Raw genomic sequence first — 15,481 nt, forward strand, 5'->3', positions numbered from 1 at the left:
ATGCAAGCCTCATCTTGGGCCCACTGCCTACAGAATCCAGGTTAGGATATCCTGCTGTCTGTCCCCTGGATGTGAGTCCTTAATGCCTTTGACAGAGGTGATTTCAACCAAAGACAGTGCCATTACCCCTAAAGGGTCATCTCAACCACAGTACAAACCTCTGGAGACACTTATGGACAGATATGGTGTCTTATCACTTACATCACTACAGAAGGCCGTTGACTCTGCTCATGAGACTAACTTCACCATGTTGTTGTCTGGATGTGTAACTGAGTTGAAAAATAGCAGAAGGGAATTTGAATGAGAAACAATGAAATAGTCCAGATTTGTTTAAAACACACATAAACACACACACACACACACACACACACACACACACACACACACACACACTTACTATCGTTAGGAAAGAAATTACGTAGTTTGTATTAGTTTCCTAGTGCTACCCTAACACAGTACCACAAACTGGGTGGTTTAAAACAGCAGAAATGTAGGAGTTCACTGGTGACCTAGGGGTTAGGATTCTGGGCTTTCACTGCCATGGCCTGGGTTCAATCCCTGGTCAGGGAACTGAGATCCCGCGAGCTGCATAGCAAGGCCAAAAACCAACCAACCAACTAACCAAACAAACAAACATAAAACCCCAGAAATTTGTTGTCTCATAGTTCTGGAGCCTAGAAGTCCAAAATCGAGGTGTGGACAGGCCCACACTTCCTCTGAAACCTACAGGGAAGACCTCTTCCTTGTCTTTCCCTAGTGTCTGGCCGTTTGCTGGCCACCTTGGTTTCCTCTGTCTTTAGGTACATCACTCCTCTGCCTCTACATGGGGTTCTCCCTGTGTCTCTTCACACTCTCTTCCCTCCGTATGTGTCTGTCCATGTTTCCAAATTTCTCCTCTTTGTAGGGATACCAGTCAGATGGAGTAGGGTCCCCCTTAATGACCTCATTGTAACTTGATTACCTCTGTAAAGATCCTATTTGCAAATAAGGGTTTGTTTTGAGGTACAGGGCTCCAACCTATCTTTTGGGGGAGACACAATTCAACTCATAACATAGTTTGGGAAACATTTGGAAATAGGAACATATCTGACAAGACTTTAATAAAAACTGGATTGGAATATTTGCTTTTCATTTCCTTTTTAAAAAAATGTCCAGTTAAGCTATAAAACACAATCTTTCAACAAAGTTCAATTTAACTTAAAAATGATTTTCATGAATGAGATATATGATTTATTCAAAGACTTTTGTCTGTTAATGAAGGCTGTATTTGTTAATTGATGGCGTGTAAGCATGGCGTGATAGAGGATACTGGAAATGATGCTGAAGAAAATGTGTAAATTTGTATTTTCTGAAGCGAGAGTTGACATGAACGGTCGGCCGAGATCATACTTTTGATATCTTAGAAGTTTGATTAACCACAGACAAAGAGCAATAACTCACAGAATTTTACTTAGCAGAAAAGAAAAAAATTCAGTTGACCTGAATTCAAACTGAGTCGTGGTGACAGTAGTTTGTTTAGTTCTTAAGCTGCAAAAAACCTTCCAACAGAATAATATCTTTGTGCCAAAGCTAAAATGCTATAAGTAAATAGAGCTGGAAGGTGGAAGAATGGGAATTTTCTAGAATTTATATAGCAAATGAAAGTGTCATCGGGATGGTCAATCAACACAACATGACTTTGCATGCACACATGATGCAATGTGGAAGTAGAGATGAACTTTTTTAAACCAACATAATACACATACCATAAAATGCACCCTTTTTTAAATGTATGATTCAGTGCTTTTTAGTATATTCACAAAGTTGTGCAACTATCACCAGTACCTTATTCCAGAGCATTCCCACCACCCCATAAAGAAACCCTATATGCATCAGTACTCGAACTCCTCCATTGTACGCCTACCCCCAATCCCTGGAAAATACTAATCTACTTACGTTTTGGTGGATTTGCCTAGTCTGGTCATTTCATATAAATGGAATCATACAATATGTGACCTTTTGTGTCTGGCTTCTTTCATTTAGCATGTTTTTAAGGTTCATTCAAGTTGTAGCACATGTCAGTACTTGGCTGAACAATATTCCATTGGATATATGTGCCACATTTTCTTTATCCATTCATCCATTGATCAACATTTGGGTTGTTTCAACTTCTTGGCTATTATGAATAATGCTGCTATGAACATTTATGTACAAGTTTTTGTGTGGACCTATGCTTTCAGTTCTCTTGTGGTTATTCCTAGGAGTAGAATTGCTGGGGCTTGTGGTAATTCTATGTTTAGCTTTTTAAAGGAACTGTCAAACTGCTTTCCAAAGTGGCTGCACCATTTTACATTCCCATCAGCAATGTATGAAGGTTCCAATTTTTCACACCCTCATGAATACTTATTATTGTTGATCTTTTGACTATAGTCATCCTAGTGGATATGAAGTAGTATCTCATTGCAGTTTTGATTTACATATCTCTATTATTAAAGAAGTTGAGCATCTTTTCATGTATTTATTGGCCATTGTATATTTTCTTTGGAGAAATATCTGTTCAAACTCTTTGCTCATTTCTAAAATCAGTTATTTGTTTTTTATTATTGATTTGTAGAAGCTTTTTGTATATTCTGGATGCAAGTCCCTTATCAGATATATGTTTTGCAAATATTTTCTCCCATTTTGTGGGTTGTATTTTCACTTTCTTGAGAGTTCCTTTGAAATACAAAAGCTTTTGGTTTTGATGGAGTCCTATTTATTTATTTATTTATCTTGGTTGTGGTTTTGGTGTCAGGTCTAAGAAACCATTCTTTAATCCAAAGTTAGGAAGATTTACACTTATAAATCTCACTGGAAAATTCTGGAATTCAGGAATTTCTGGATTCCCACTGGAATGGTGATAATGAAAAAAATGATTTAAAAAAAAGCAGTGTTGACAAGGACAAACAGGAATTGTTCCACACACACTGGTGGTGGAAGTGAATATTACTACAGCCATTTTAGAAAATTATTTGGTAGAATCTACTACAACTGATCATCCAAGACAACCATTCAACTTCTAGATATATACTCAGCAGAATTCTGAGCATGTATTCATCTAAAGAATGTACTAAAATATTCAAAACAGCACTACTCATATTAGCCCCAAATCTGGAATTATCCAAATGCCCAGCAAAAGTAGATGGATACATAAACTGTGGTGTAATCATAGAGAGTAGCATTATACAGCAATGGGAGTAAACATCTAAAACGGTAAGTAAAAATACAGATAAATTTTGCAAACATGATTTTAAGCAAAATAGCCAGACACAAAGGAATTCATCTTGTAAGATTCCATTTATATGAATGTCAAGAAGAGGTAAAATTAGTTAATGTTGTCAGAAGTCTGGGTAGTGGTCATCTTTGGGTTGGGGGGAGGGGGAGATGGGGAGGTGGCATCAGGGGGCTTCAGCGTTGCTGCTGATGTTTCTCTCTCTTGATCCGATGCTCACCCAGGAGTTTGCCATTTGTGACAATTCCTGGAGCTCAATACAGTGTTTGTTAAGAAGGAGCATCTGGTGAAAATCTCTGTCTCTGCTTTTTAAACACTTTCCTTCAATTTTGACTGTATCCTTGAACTCTATTGTTTTTCTTTTAGCAGCGATATATTGGTTCCATCTACCCTTGCCAGCCTGAGCATTTAAAATGAGACCACGGTGAGTGAAGCCAGGCCTTGGCCGTTGTCTGGGCACATCCCTTCCCGATGCTAACAGGATTCACTCCAGGTTATGCTGAAATCAACAGCGCCTCATAAATACTCATGCTGATGGGGCAGGTATCAAAGCCTGCACGTCAAAGTGGAAACTGAGCTAGGTTTGTTGTAGAAATTTGAGAAAACCTGGTTCCTGAACAAGGTGGTGTTGAACAAAAGTAGGACTCAGACCAGAGGGTCTTTTCTTGCGACTCTCTCTGAATCAGAGGTTTCGGGAACACTGTGCAAACTGTACTCCCCTGTCGTCTGCTGAGACTTCCTCATTCAGTCACTCACTTCCCAACGCAGGCGGCCCTTGCCAACCAACTTCACCGTTTGCCAGGCCAGGAAGGTGGAGAAATCACACTCTTGGGTCACAGAAGGAGGTTTCCACATAACTCTCTCTAAAGCTTGGCCTATGCCTTCAGGCTTCATTGTCACACCCCAAGGTGCCAAATATCTAGAAACTAACCTCAGACAATGGCTTTTAAAAACAACTTTTTTTGAAGTTATTTTTTAGGTTTGATATAATACAATCAACAGCATCCATGTTGTAAAGGATAGGATTTCATGAGCTTTTGAAAGGTAAGTTCATGATATCGTGGCTACAGTCAAAACACAAAGCATTTTCTTCATCCTCAAACATCATTGCCTTCCGGCCCTCCCCCTCCCCCCCACCTCATTGTCACTGCAGACTAGTTGGAATTTTCTAGAATAAAGTGGCTTTTGCATAAATGAGCGTGGCCATGGGCCGACTATAAGCATGCTTCATACACACACGTACGGGCACAAGCACACGTGCACATACATATGCATGCACGCACATGCACGGACACATGCACATACGTGCACACACACGCCTTTCTAAGGGGAGTCTCTTCCCACAGCCTCATGCCAAGGCAGACAGCCTTAGGTCTCTTCCAAGCATACTCTGTGACCTCCTGGCCACAGAGATGGAAAAGGGCAGCAAACCTTGACCCAGCAACCTGAGAGCAGGGCTGGTCTGTGTGCTTTGCCCAACAGGAGGAAGCATGAGGACACAGAATCGCTCCGTAAACAGAAGCTTTGGGTCAGCACAAGCCATGGTCTAGGGTACTCAGGGGTAAGTTTGTGAGTGTTGGTAGCAGCACAGGGGCCAAAGCAGCCAAGCCCCCATACATGAGTCTGCGAGGGGTGCCATAACAACATACCGTAGGCTGGAGGCTTCAACAACAGAAATGCATTTTCTCACAGTTCTGGAGACTGGAAGACCAAGATCAAGGTGTCAGGGGGGCTGATTTCTTCTGGGGCTCTCTCCTTGGCTTTCGGGAGGCTCTCGTCTCCTTGTGTTCACATGTGGTGGTCCCTCTGTGTGTGTCGGTGTCCTAATCTCCTCTTCTATTAAGGACATCAGTCATATTGGATCAAGGCCCACCCTATTGATTTCATTTTAACTTAGTTCCCTTTTTAAAAGCCCTATCTCTAAATAAGGTCGTGTTCTGAGGTACTAGGGATTAGGACTTCAACGTGTGAATTTGGGGAGAGACACAATTCAGTCCATAACACACAATGAGCGTGAGGGATCGGTGAACTCCTCCCACGGGCTGGTACTCAAGCACCTTATCGATGGAGCTGCTTCCAAGGAGGTGGATGCGGGCAGAAGGGGATTAGAAATGAACTCCTGGCCTAGATAGGGGAGGAGGGAAGGAGTTTGACTCTTCCTTCACAAGAACCTTTCTTTTTAAAATTCTGGCATTTAAGGTAACAGTAACATCAGGCAATTGCAATGATTGCAAGGAGGTATTTATTATGCCCCTTTAAATCTGTGCTTATAAGCTCCTCAGGCATACAAGCCAGAAGTACCCAATTCTGTGTTTAATAACAGGTCCTCCAGAGGACAGACAGAAATAGCAGGATGCAGGCTCTCCTCCTATGGGGTCATGGGTTTCAGTGCAGCTGATAGGGGAATTTGCTTGGCTCTACACTTTTATAAATAGAATCTTTTGCCAAGTTTTTCAGCAAAGTAGCCGTGTTACCCAAAGGAATGAGACAAAGGCAAGTTCTTAAAGGAAAAGGATTCATCAGCCTTAGAATTAGCAATGATATAGGAAAATGTCCCTATCTACCTTCCTGGGAGGTAAAAGGTCACATGTCAGGAAGTATTTTTATTTGTGCATCATAAATCAAAGTGAACACAAAATAAAGATTTGGCAAAGTGCTATTGCCAAAGGGTGACATTTTTAAGAGGCAAGGAGGAAGGTCAAGGATTAACTTTTCCCCCATGAGCTTATGCAACAACTGTATACTCGTGGCCCAAGGGCCAGAGCCCAGCCACAGGCAGGTTTTTTTAGCTTGTTACTGCACCATATTAAAAATATATGTATTGGAATAGGTTACCAAAATTTAAATATTGGGAGATATCATGCAAATATCTGCATTTCTGGCTCTCCTTAAGAAATTGGAAGTCTTAGCAATGTTGGGTCCCAAACAGCTGTAACCCATTTTAGCCGAGCAGAGGACACACCACAGAGACTGATGGAGATTCTGTCCTTAACGAAATCCTGGCCGGGCTCCTCTGAGCCTCTTCTCGACTAGGCCTGAAACTTGGCCTGAAAAGACGTGAACTAACAGTTCCTAACTGCTCAAGGCCACATCCCTAGAATGACCCTGGACCCCCTTAAAGTGCCTGCCTGAGAAAGCTCAAGGCTGCCAGAAGAAGTTCCTTTTTGTTCCGGCTGACACGTGAGGATAGGGCCCCATCTCCCAGCCTCTGTGGGAGGGCAGGAGCTTAACTTCCACAAGTGCCATTGAGCAAACCCAGATGGCTGTCACATGGGCCAACACTCCCTTTCCTGCTTTTGTAATTTTTCACTTCCCTGGCTCTACTGGGACCCTGCCCATCCCCTCTCCCAATTCCCTCATTCTCCCTTTAAAACCCCTAGTCACCTCTGTACAAATCAAAGTTGAATTCAGTTCACACTGGACTCTTCGCTATCACAATAGTTATTACTGATTAGAATCTGTCCTTACTACTTTAACCGGGGTCCAGCTTTGTTTATCTTTGACAAGATGTAATACGCTGTGCCCAGTTTATCCCAGCCCCCACCCCACTTCACCCCCTTGTTTGTGTCTAAGCTGAATATAAGTTGTCAATTATCAACTCACTTGCTCTGTTATTTCACATACAGGGAAGAGGGAAATCAAATAATTTTTATGCTCCCGTCTCTCCCAAAGAGGCAAAATGATAGATACAGAAAGCCATGTGTTTCAAGATAAATGGAAGAATGCATGATTCTTTCAGAAGCAAAGGCCATGCCTGCTTAATATGAAATACATTGGTCTGGCCACTTTACTCCTAGACATTACCTGCTTGCTTCCTGAAGACCCCTGCATTTGTACCCCAGAATCAGAAGTCCAGATACTACCCGAATCACGTCAAGCCTCTGTTGAAGGCCTCCGTGGCTAAGCCAGCTAGACAAGAGCAATGAGTTTATAGGTTTAAAAGCTACCTGAGATAACTCCCCCTACCCTTCAGCTTCCACATGAGATGATCCTCGGCTTCTAGATTGGGCTCCAAGTGAGACCATCTGCAGCTTTCATAGGCTGATTTCTCATCCCTCGCAAGGTGAACTCACATGCTTGTCAGAAAGAAGCATTTTAGAGAAACCAGGAGGTAGGCAAGGGAGTTGTCTTGCAGGAAAGGACGGTTCATCGTTCTCTGTGTCACTGCATCCCTGGGGTCGTCAGTTCAGGACTGATGTCCTGGGCCATCATATCAAAAGCCAAGTCTTAGCTTATGAAGCCAAGTCCACCTGCCCCAGCCATTCCAGCCAAGTCCATGCCCATCCTAATCAGCCAACGCCAGCTGTCTCCCAGACACCCGAGTGGGTCTCGCTAAAACCAGAACTGCCCCGCCTCGCCATGCCTGAATCACTGACCCACAGACACGTGAGCTAAATAAAGCTTCTTTTTCTAAGGCACGAAGTTTTGTGAGTTATTTATGCAGCATTATCATGTCAGAAGATAATTGATACAGCCCCCTCCTTCCACCCACACACATACATATACATCCACAGACACACATTCTCCAAATTGAGAGTCACTGATTTCAATCTATAAAAGAAAGACTAAAAATGATAGTGATAAGCCATAATGCTATCAGGGCAATTAAATAATGGTGGTGTGGGTTACAGTTTTTGTGGAAAAGAAATGCTCTTGTCAGGCCACTTCTTGATACAAATGGGAAGTTCTAAAGCTACAGTGACTAAATTCTGAAGTTGCAAAGAGGTAAGGCTGAATGTGAGCAAAATATTCCTAAATGATTCTTTTGGGGTGACTCTTAATTCTGTAGCCATAAAGAATTTATTAGATAATCATGTATTAGGGATTTTTTCCCCTCAAAATTCTAGAAGTAACTAGAAGAAGGTTGATAAATAAAAATTTTGCCTTGTATGGAAAATCTCTTTGCCATATAAGGATTGTGGCAAATATCTTATCTCTCTTCTTAACCACAGCAACAACAATAGCGCAGAATAGTTACTGAGTGCTTTCCTGATGCCAGACCCTGTGCAGGGCACCTCACGTGCATGGTTTTGTGTAATACTCAACACAGACTTCTGAGGGAGGAACTAATGTTATCCCATTTTACACATGAAGAAATAGTCTCAGAAAGGCCAAGTGATGTGTCTTAAGTTTGCATAGGTAGAAAATAGCAGACTTCAACCTGATGCGTGTTGACTCCAAAGCCAGTGCTCTTTACTATGTTATATTACATCATATTATAATACAGATTACATTATATTTTGTTACATATTACATTATATTATATTACATATTACGTTATATTATATTGCATATTACATTATATTATATATTACATTATATTATATTACATATTACATTATATTATATTGCATATTACATTATATTATATATTATATTACATATTACATTATGTTATATTTTCTATTACATGTTACATTATATTTCATCATATTATGTTACAGTACATATTATATTATATTTTATTACTAGATGTAATTCCCTGAGAGAAGGGACCATGTCTTTACTCCCTCTGGTGTCTATTCCATGTCTACCTCCCGTGCACCTGGGCAGAATGCACTATGGTATATTACATGCTCAGTAAATAATTATTAAATTGAAAATGAAAAAGCTGTAATTCCACCCCACCCTTGGAAACCCGATCTTTCTCGTTACAGCCGCTTTTCTGGTGCCTCTATCCACCTCTGACGGTCCCGCATCTGTAGTGCACGCACGCATCCCCCCGCCGCCCCCACGGCCTCCTCACTGTCCTGCCCCAGCGCTGCCTCCAAAGCTGCAGGAGCCCACAGTCCTCAGCAGGTGCGGGAAGGGCAGGAGGTAAGGGAAGTTCATGCCTGGGGCGGGGCTGGGGGGACTCTCCACTAAAGGGAATGATGGGGGCTGGTGGGAAAACATCCTAACTTCTCGTCCTTCAGAGGAACAACCTGGAAGCACATCCCACAAAGAGGGTCCAGAAGGGGGCTGAGTCCAGTGGTCCACGGTGATGCCCAGCTTGGAGGCACATCCTTTACTGTCTCTTATTCCCGATCACCACCCCTGACTCAGCTTCCTGGGACCACCTTCCAAATACACTTCAGGCACCCAGGTCCCTGTGGCAGGCTCTACTTTCAGGATCGCCCAGACCCAGGCCCCCAGCCTTTGCCCCTCAGTAAATGGCACCACTATCTGTGCTTCCTTGCACTGTCTCAGGAAGCCCAGAGCCTCTTAAGAGCTCCCTAATTCTTTTGTCAGTTTTATTGAGGTATAATTGATAAATAAAATTGTAAGATATTTAAAACGCACATTGTGGTGATTTGATACATGTACACACACTGGGAAAGAATTCGTACCATCTAGTTAATTAACATATCCATCACCTCCCATACGTACCTTTTTTTTTATTAGAACATTTATGTTCTACTCTCTTAGTAAATTTGAATCATACAATAAATATAGTGTTGTCAACTATGTCACCATAGTTCATATTAGATCCTTATAGCTTATTCATCTCATAGCGAACGTTTGTACCATTTTACCAACCTCTCCTTACCTCCCCTCCCCCTACACTCAGACCCTAATTTATTAAAGAAAAAAAGTGCGGGTTGACTCTAAGTGAGTAGTGTTACAAACTTTTAAAATCCTTGGTTCTATTTTCAGTTTTCCTTCTCTGACACAATAATTATAAATTTGGGTTTCAGATTGGACTGGGTGCTGCCAGAGCTCTACCCATGTGCCCTTGGGCTCTTGGCATTTTCAAGCACACCTGCCCAGGTATGTTTCCACACCCACAGCAGGCGCCTGAGTCTCTCTGCGGGGTTGTCCCTAAGCTGCCGGAACCCACTTTGCCTGCTGCGCAGAGCCCGAAAGGTAGGGCCCTGCCCTGTGACTCGCGGTATCAGGGGTGGGGGTGGGGGTGGGGAGTGGGGGGACAAGTACAAGGATGGAGACACTGGCGGCCGCCCTGATTGGTCAGCTCCAGCCTGCCCTTTACCAGGGCTGAGCCAAAGTCTCTCAGTGAGATCTTGCCCAAGGTCTCACCTGGCTTAGCCTCCCTCCCTTCTCTGGACCACTATCCCACCCCAGGTTCTTCCTGGGGTGGGAGCGCTTCCTCAGAAATCCCTTTCCCACAAATCCCTGCTTCTGGGGAGACACAGCTCAGTTCCCCCTTTAGGAAAGGAGGTGCTGGGTGCCCGGAGTGTGGGTGGTTGATGGCCCAAGACTGAGCAAGGTGGAGGGACAGGGCTTGGCCCCTTCCTTCCAGCCTGGGGCTCCTCGAAGGGGCAGCCCTGGTCCCAGAGCTCCCGACTGCGCTGGCACAGCGATGCTCTTTCCCAAACTTGCAGAGCCAGCTGCAAACATCGCAGGCTGCAAAGATAGCACCTCTGACTTCTGTTGTTCATTGGGTTTGTTAGCTTTACTTTTCTTTTTCAAAATTATACATTCCACTTTAGCTACCTTGCAGTGAGAAGGTCCCTGTGAAAATCTTTCTGGCATGTCCCCGTTTCCATTTTTTTCCCCACAGTTTGCCAGACTGATTTTTTTGTGTGTGTGTGTGGTATGCGGGCCTCACTGTTGTGGCCTCTCCCGTTGCGGAGCACAGGCTCCGGACGCTCAGGCTCAGCGGCCATAGCTCACGGGCCCAGCCGCTCCGCGGCATGTGGGATCTTCCCAGACCGGGGCACGAACCCGTGTCCCCTGCATCGGCAGGCGGATTCTCAACCACTGCGCCACCAGGGAAGCCCCAGACTGATTTTTTTTACACATCCCACTTCCATAAGGAAAAGTACACCAGTCACAGCCTCATGGATGATTGTCACGCACGTCAGGCCTGTGAGCATGTGAGCCCCGGGAACCATTTTCTTTTGTGTCCAGATTCAGGGGTGGGGAATGGAGAATCCGAAAATTTCTGAATCCCATTCATTTGTTGACACAGAGAGAAATGGGGGCAGGCAAGAGTGAAGGATGTGTTTCTCAAAGCTGATGGTAAGTTGCAGTTTTGACCCAACTATCCTGCCCTTGACCTGGGTTTGGAAAGCCCATGTTTTACTACTTAGAGCAGAGTTTCTCAACTCGGGCACTGTTGTCAGGGGCCAGGTAATTCCTTGTGGTGGGCAGCTGTCCTGTGTGTTGTAGGACGTTTAGCAGCATCCCTGGCCTTACCAGCTACATGTCAATATCACCACCCCTCACCCCTTAGTTGTGACCCAAATGTCCCCAGACATTGCCAAAACCACATGCCCTGGTTGAGAACCACGGACACAGATGTTGTTGTGGCATGAATGTGTTTCCCCCAAATTCATATGTTGAAGCCTAACCCTCAATGAGGGGGTGGACCTTGGAGGTGACTAGGTCATGAGAGTGGTGTCCTCATGAATAGGATTCGTGCCCTTGCCCCCTTCAACCATGTGAGGACACAGCAAGAAGTCAGAGACCCTGAAGACGGCCATCATCTGGCCCTGCTGGCACCTGATCTCAGATGTCCAGCCTCCAGAACTGTGAGAAATAAGTTTCTATTGTTTGGAAGCCACCCAGTCTCTGCTATTTTGTTATGGCAGCTCAACAGACTGAGAGAAGTAAAGCATCCCAAGAAAGATGCACCAAAGCAACCATGGCGAATTCTTCCCTTTCCTCCATCAGTATCCTCTTCCTGGTACTTTTGTTTTAAACTCCTTCTCCCCGAAGGCAAAGAAGCCCAGTCTGTATTGTCTTCTTTATTCCAAGGGAACAAACGTTTCTATTCTCCTCTGAGAGCCCCTGACCAACTCAGGAGCTGCTTGGAGGGGAAGCAGGACCTACCTTCTTGGGAAGGCAATTCATGCTCCACAGGCCAGACTGGTAGCAAAGCGATGTGCAGATGCTGCTGAACAACTCTGAGAGACTGCGAGAGAAAAGGAACTGTAACTTCAGTGCCATTGGACCCTGGGTGCCCAAGTTGTGAGTGAGCATCTTAAGGACCGTTTAATTGAGAGGAGGTCACAAGACAGCCTGGTGATTAGAACGAGGCTTGAGTTGCAGCTCTGCCCCTGGCCAGCTGTGTGACTTTGGGCAAGTTAATGTGCCTTTCTGAACCTCAATTTCCTCATGCATGAGTGGCAAGGTTGTTGTGAGTTTTAAAGCAGATTTGCACGTAAAATAGTGAGGGTGGTGCTGGCACTCGGGAATCTGATCATTCCTGGTTGATATTATCACTGTGTTGGTTTACATTCTTATCAGGAAAGCCTCATCTAAAAAAATTCTGCCTGTGCCAATGAAATAAGCTGTACGATTCAATACAACTTAAATGTTGGAACTTCAATTTCTCTCCATAAAACCTGGTGGATGGCTGTACTTACCACACACTGGTTTTTGACTGTCTTTTGTGAACCACCCAGCACTGTCCTGGCTGCCATGTGGGCTGGGGAGGTTGTGGATGCCAGGTGGACCAGTAAGGAAAGACCCATTTAGCCACATGGCTGTTGAAACACTCAAAGGGGCTGGTACTTTTGTAAATCACGATTCCAGAATAAAACCTTTGCTTCTCTTGAACTTTTCCCTTGAGGGTGAATAAGCTTTTCTCCTAGAAAGACTGGAACTCCTCAGGTCAAATCAGCCAGCACTACATTTTGTTCCTCAGACCCTAAGAACTGAATCACCATGGCTCACTTGTCCTCTCCTTCTACAAGCCAGGTGGCCAGATTTCAGTCGACTTCCCCATCTTTTCCATCAGCAGCCACAAGCCCTGAGGACCCAATTCTGTTCCTCTCCCTCACTACTCCATAATAAATGTCAGGGAAATGGGATGCCTTCTCCCAGAGACATTGTAAACTTCCTCACCTCTAGGGTTTCCTATAACGAACGCTGCCGCTTTTCCCTCCAATTTCCCACGATCAGCCTGGCTCCAGGAGGAAATCAATGTGTATTAAGAGCATGTTCTCCTTAGAAGGAAGGGTGGGCTGGGTCTCCTGAGAAGGAAGGGCTGGGTCTCCTGAAGTCCTGGCTGGCATGCAGCACGCTTTCTGTCCATCACCCTCAGTTCCTTGGCAAGTATTTACTTCCTGAAATTGTGTTCTGGTTAAAAGTATGGGTTCTGGAGACAATCCACTCGCGTGAGGATGTTGGCTCTGCCCCTAACCAGCTGGGAAGCCTCAGGCAAAGTGTTCCTCTCTGGGTCTCAGTTTCCTCCTCTGTTGATGGAGGGGGGGGTGATGATAATAATAATGATATAATGAAAATAGTAGCCCCCAAATTTGTTGAGAAGAGTAAATGAGTTGCTGGAAAGAACATAGAAAGCACCCAAAGCAATGCCTGGAATAGATGCAGCATTTAATAAATGTGATTTGAGATTCTTATTAAATCCCCTGTGTCTTCCCTAAAGAGGGAGAGAGATGGCCCTGTCTGGGCAGAGCAGGGAGAAGCAACTCTTGGTGGGATAGACATTAAGTGGCCATGCATGTGGTTGGACCAGGAGTGGCCAAGAGCAGGGTTTCTTCAAGAAGCACGTCACACCGTGGGTCAGACCCTTCTCTCTCGTGGGGCTGTTCCTTGCACTGGGGGTTGTTTCGCATGATCCCTGGCCTCTGCCCCTCAGAGGCCAGTAGCATCCCGTCTCTCTAGCTGTGACAACCTAAAACGTCCCCAGACATTGCCAAGTGTCTGCTGGGGAACAAAATCCCCATCCGTTGAGAAACCCTGGTCCAGAGGGAACAAGCTGATGCAGAGTGAAGAAAACCCCAGGGCAGCGGCATTAACTTGACTTTTCCTGGAGAGTGATTTAGCTAGGCAGAGACAACTTTTTCCCCTTCTCTTTTTTCCGGTAGTCCACGTTGAACACGTTTATTTGGATATGTGTGCGGTGTGTGCGTTATGGAAAAAGAGATCTAAAAAGAGAAGGAACAAACACTACCTCCACAAAGGGGCAACATCATAAATAGACATGTTTTCGTGGCATGTGATTGAGGTTTCTGAAGATTGGTAAAAATAGCTGTCGTCTGCAGGAGTTGTTTGAGCTGGTGACCCTCGGGTGGCTTTTGAGCAAGGCCCTGGTGAGATTACATCCCCCGTGGCTTTCTTTTTGCCCCCCGCCCCACCCCAAATACGTTCTTTGTGTCCCACCCTGGGCTGTGTTCTTTATTTTCTTCTAGAAGCATTCCCACCGGGGCCACTGGGGAATCAACCCTTCAGGGAACTCTTGATTGCTAGAAGTTGCCCAAAAGGCCTGGGAAACCACCACCCTCTCCCCATTTTTTTTGTATCAAGGTGACCGATTAACTTTCTCTTTTTAGAATATTCAACAGTGGTTTTGGGAGAAGATCTTATCGGCTCTGATCACCTGGGGATCTCATGAAAGTACAGATGCTGATTCAGTAAAACTGGGAAGGGCCTTGAGAGTCAGCGTTTCTGGCAGGCTCCCTGGAGACGTTGACGCCCCGGGTCTATGGATCACGCGGAGAGTCAAGATGCTAGCGGACAATTCTGCAAAGGGACTTCTTTTTCAGCACCTAAAACTGAAGATTCCCAGCCACGGTCTGGAAGCAGCAAAGAGTCACTTTTACCGCTGGAATAATAAGCAGACAGGAGGGGGTTTTGTCCACACAGACAGGCATCTCCTCCAGGGTATACGGACGCAGGTGAAACGAATTTTGCTTGGCCAGTGGCTTTTCTTTCTCCTGCTCTCCCGCATTTCTGTGCTGTGTGCGGAGCCCAGACTCCTTTCGAGAAAGATGGCAGAAGCAGAAAGTGGGAGGCGGGAGCCTGGCAGAGGGGACCGGGAGGCCTCCCCAGCAGCCAGCATCGGGTGGAGCCCCAGCCGTCCTGGCACGTGGGCGCGGGCGGGTGGGCGGCCACTCTGTGTGTGGCGCTCGGGGCCCTTGGAAATCCCCCCTGAATGGCCGGGAGGAGCTGGGGAGACGAGTGGCATGAGACACTGCTGTCATCGGCCCCGGTTTCCCAAAGGCTTTTGCAAGTGCTCACAAAAGTAGAAAGGATAACCTGAGCCCTGGAGGTCCTTTCTGAACGGGGAGATTACCGCGGGGCCTGGCTGCAGCCTAAGGGTGCAGAACAACAGGGCCATTGTGGGCCAGGGCATTCATATTGAAGATAAAATATGAGCTGGGTGGTCCGGATAATGAAGGCATTTATGACTCTGGCTCAGCATATACATGTCGCACTGATCCACAGATTACCCTGATGGAGTCTGGGCCCATGCAGGGTCCAGAGGGGTGAGGCCGGCTGGGTGCAGATCTGGGATAAAGGCACCAGTGATCAAAGCGACTC

Source organism: Kogia breviceps, chromosome 14, assembly GCF_026419965.1.
Source record: "Kogia breviceps isolate mKogBre1 chromosome 14, mKogBre1 haplotype 1, whole genome shotgun sequence".
NCBI classification, from domain to species: Eukaryota; Metazoa; Chordata; class Mammalia; order Artiodactyla; family Physeteridae; genus Kogia; species Kogia breviceps.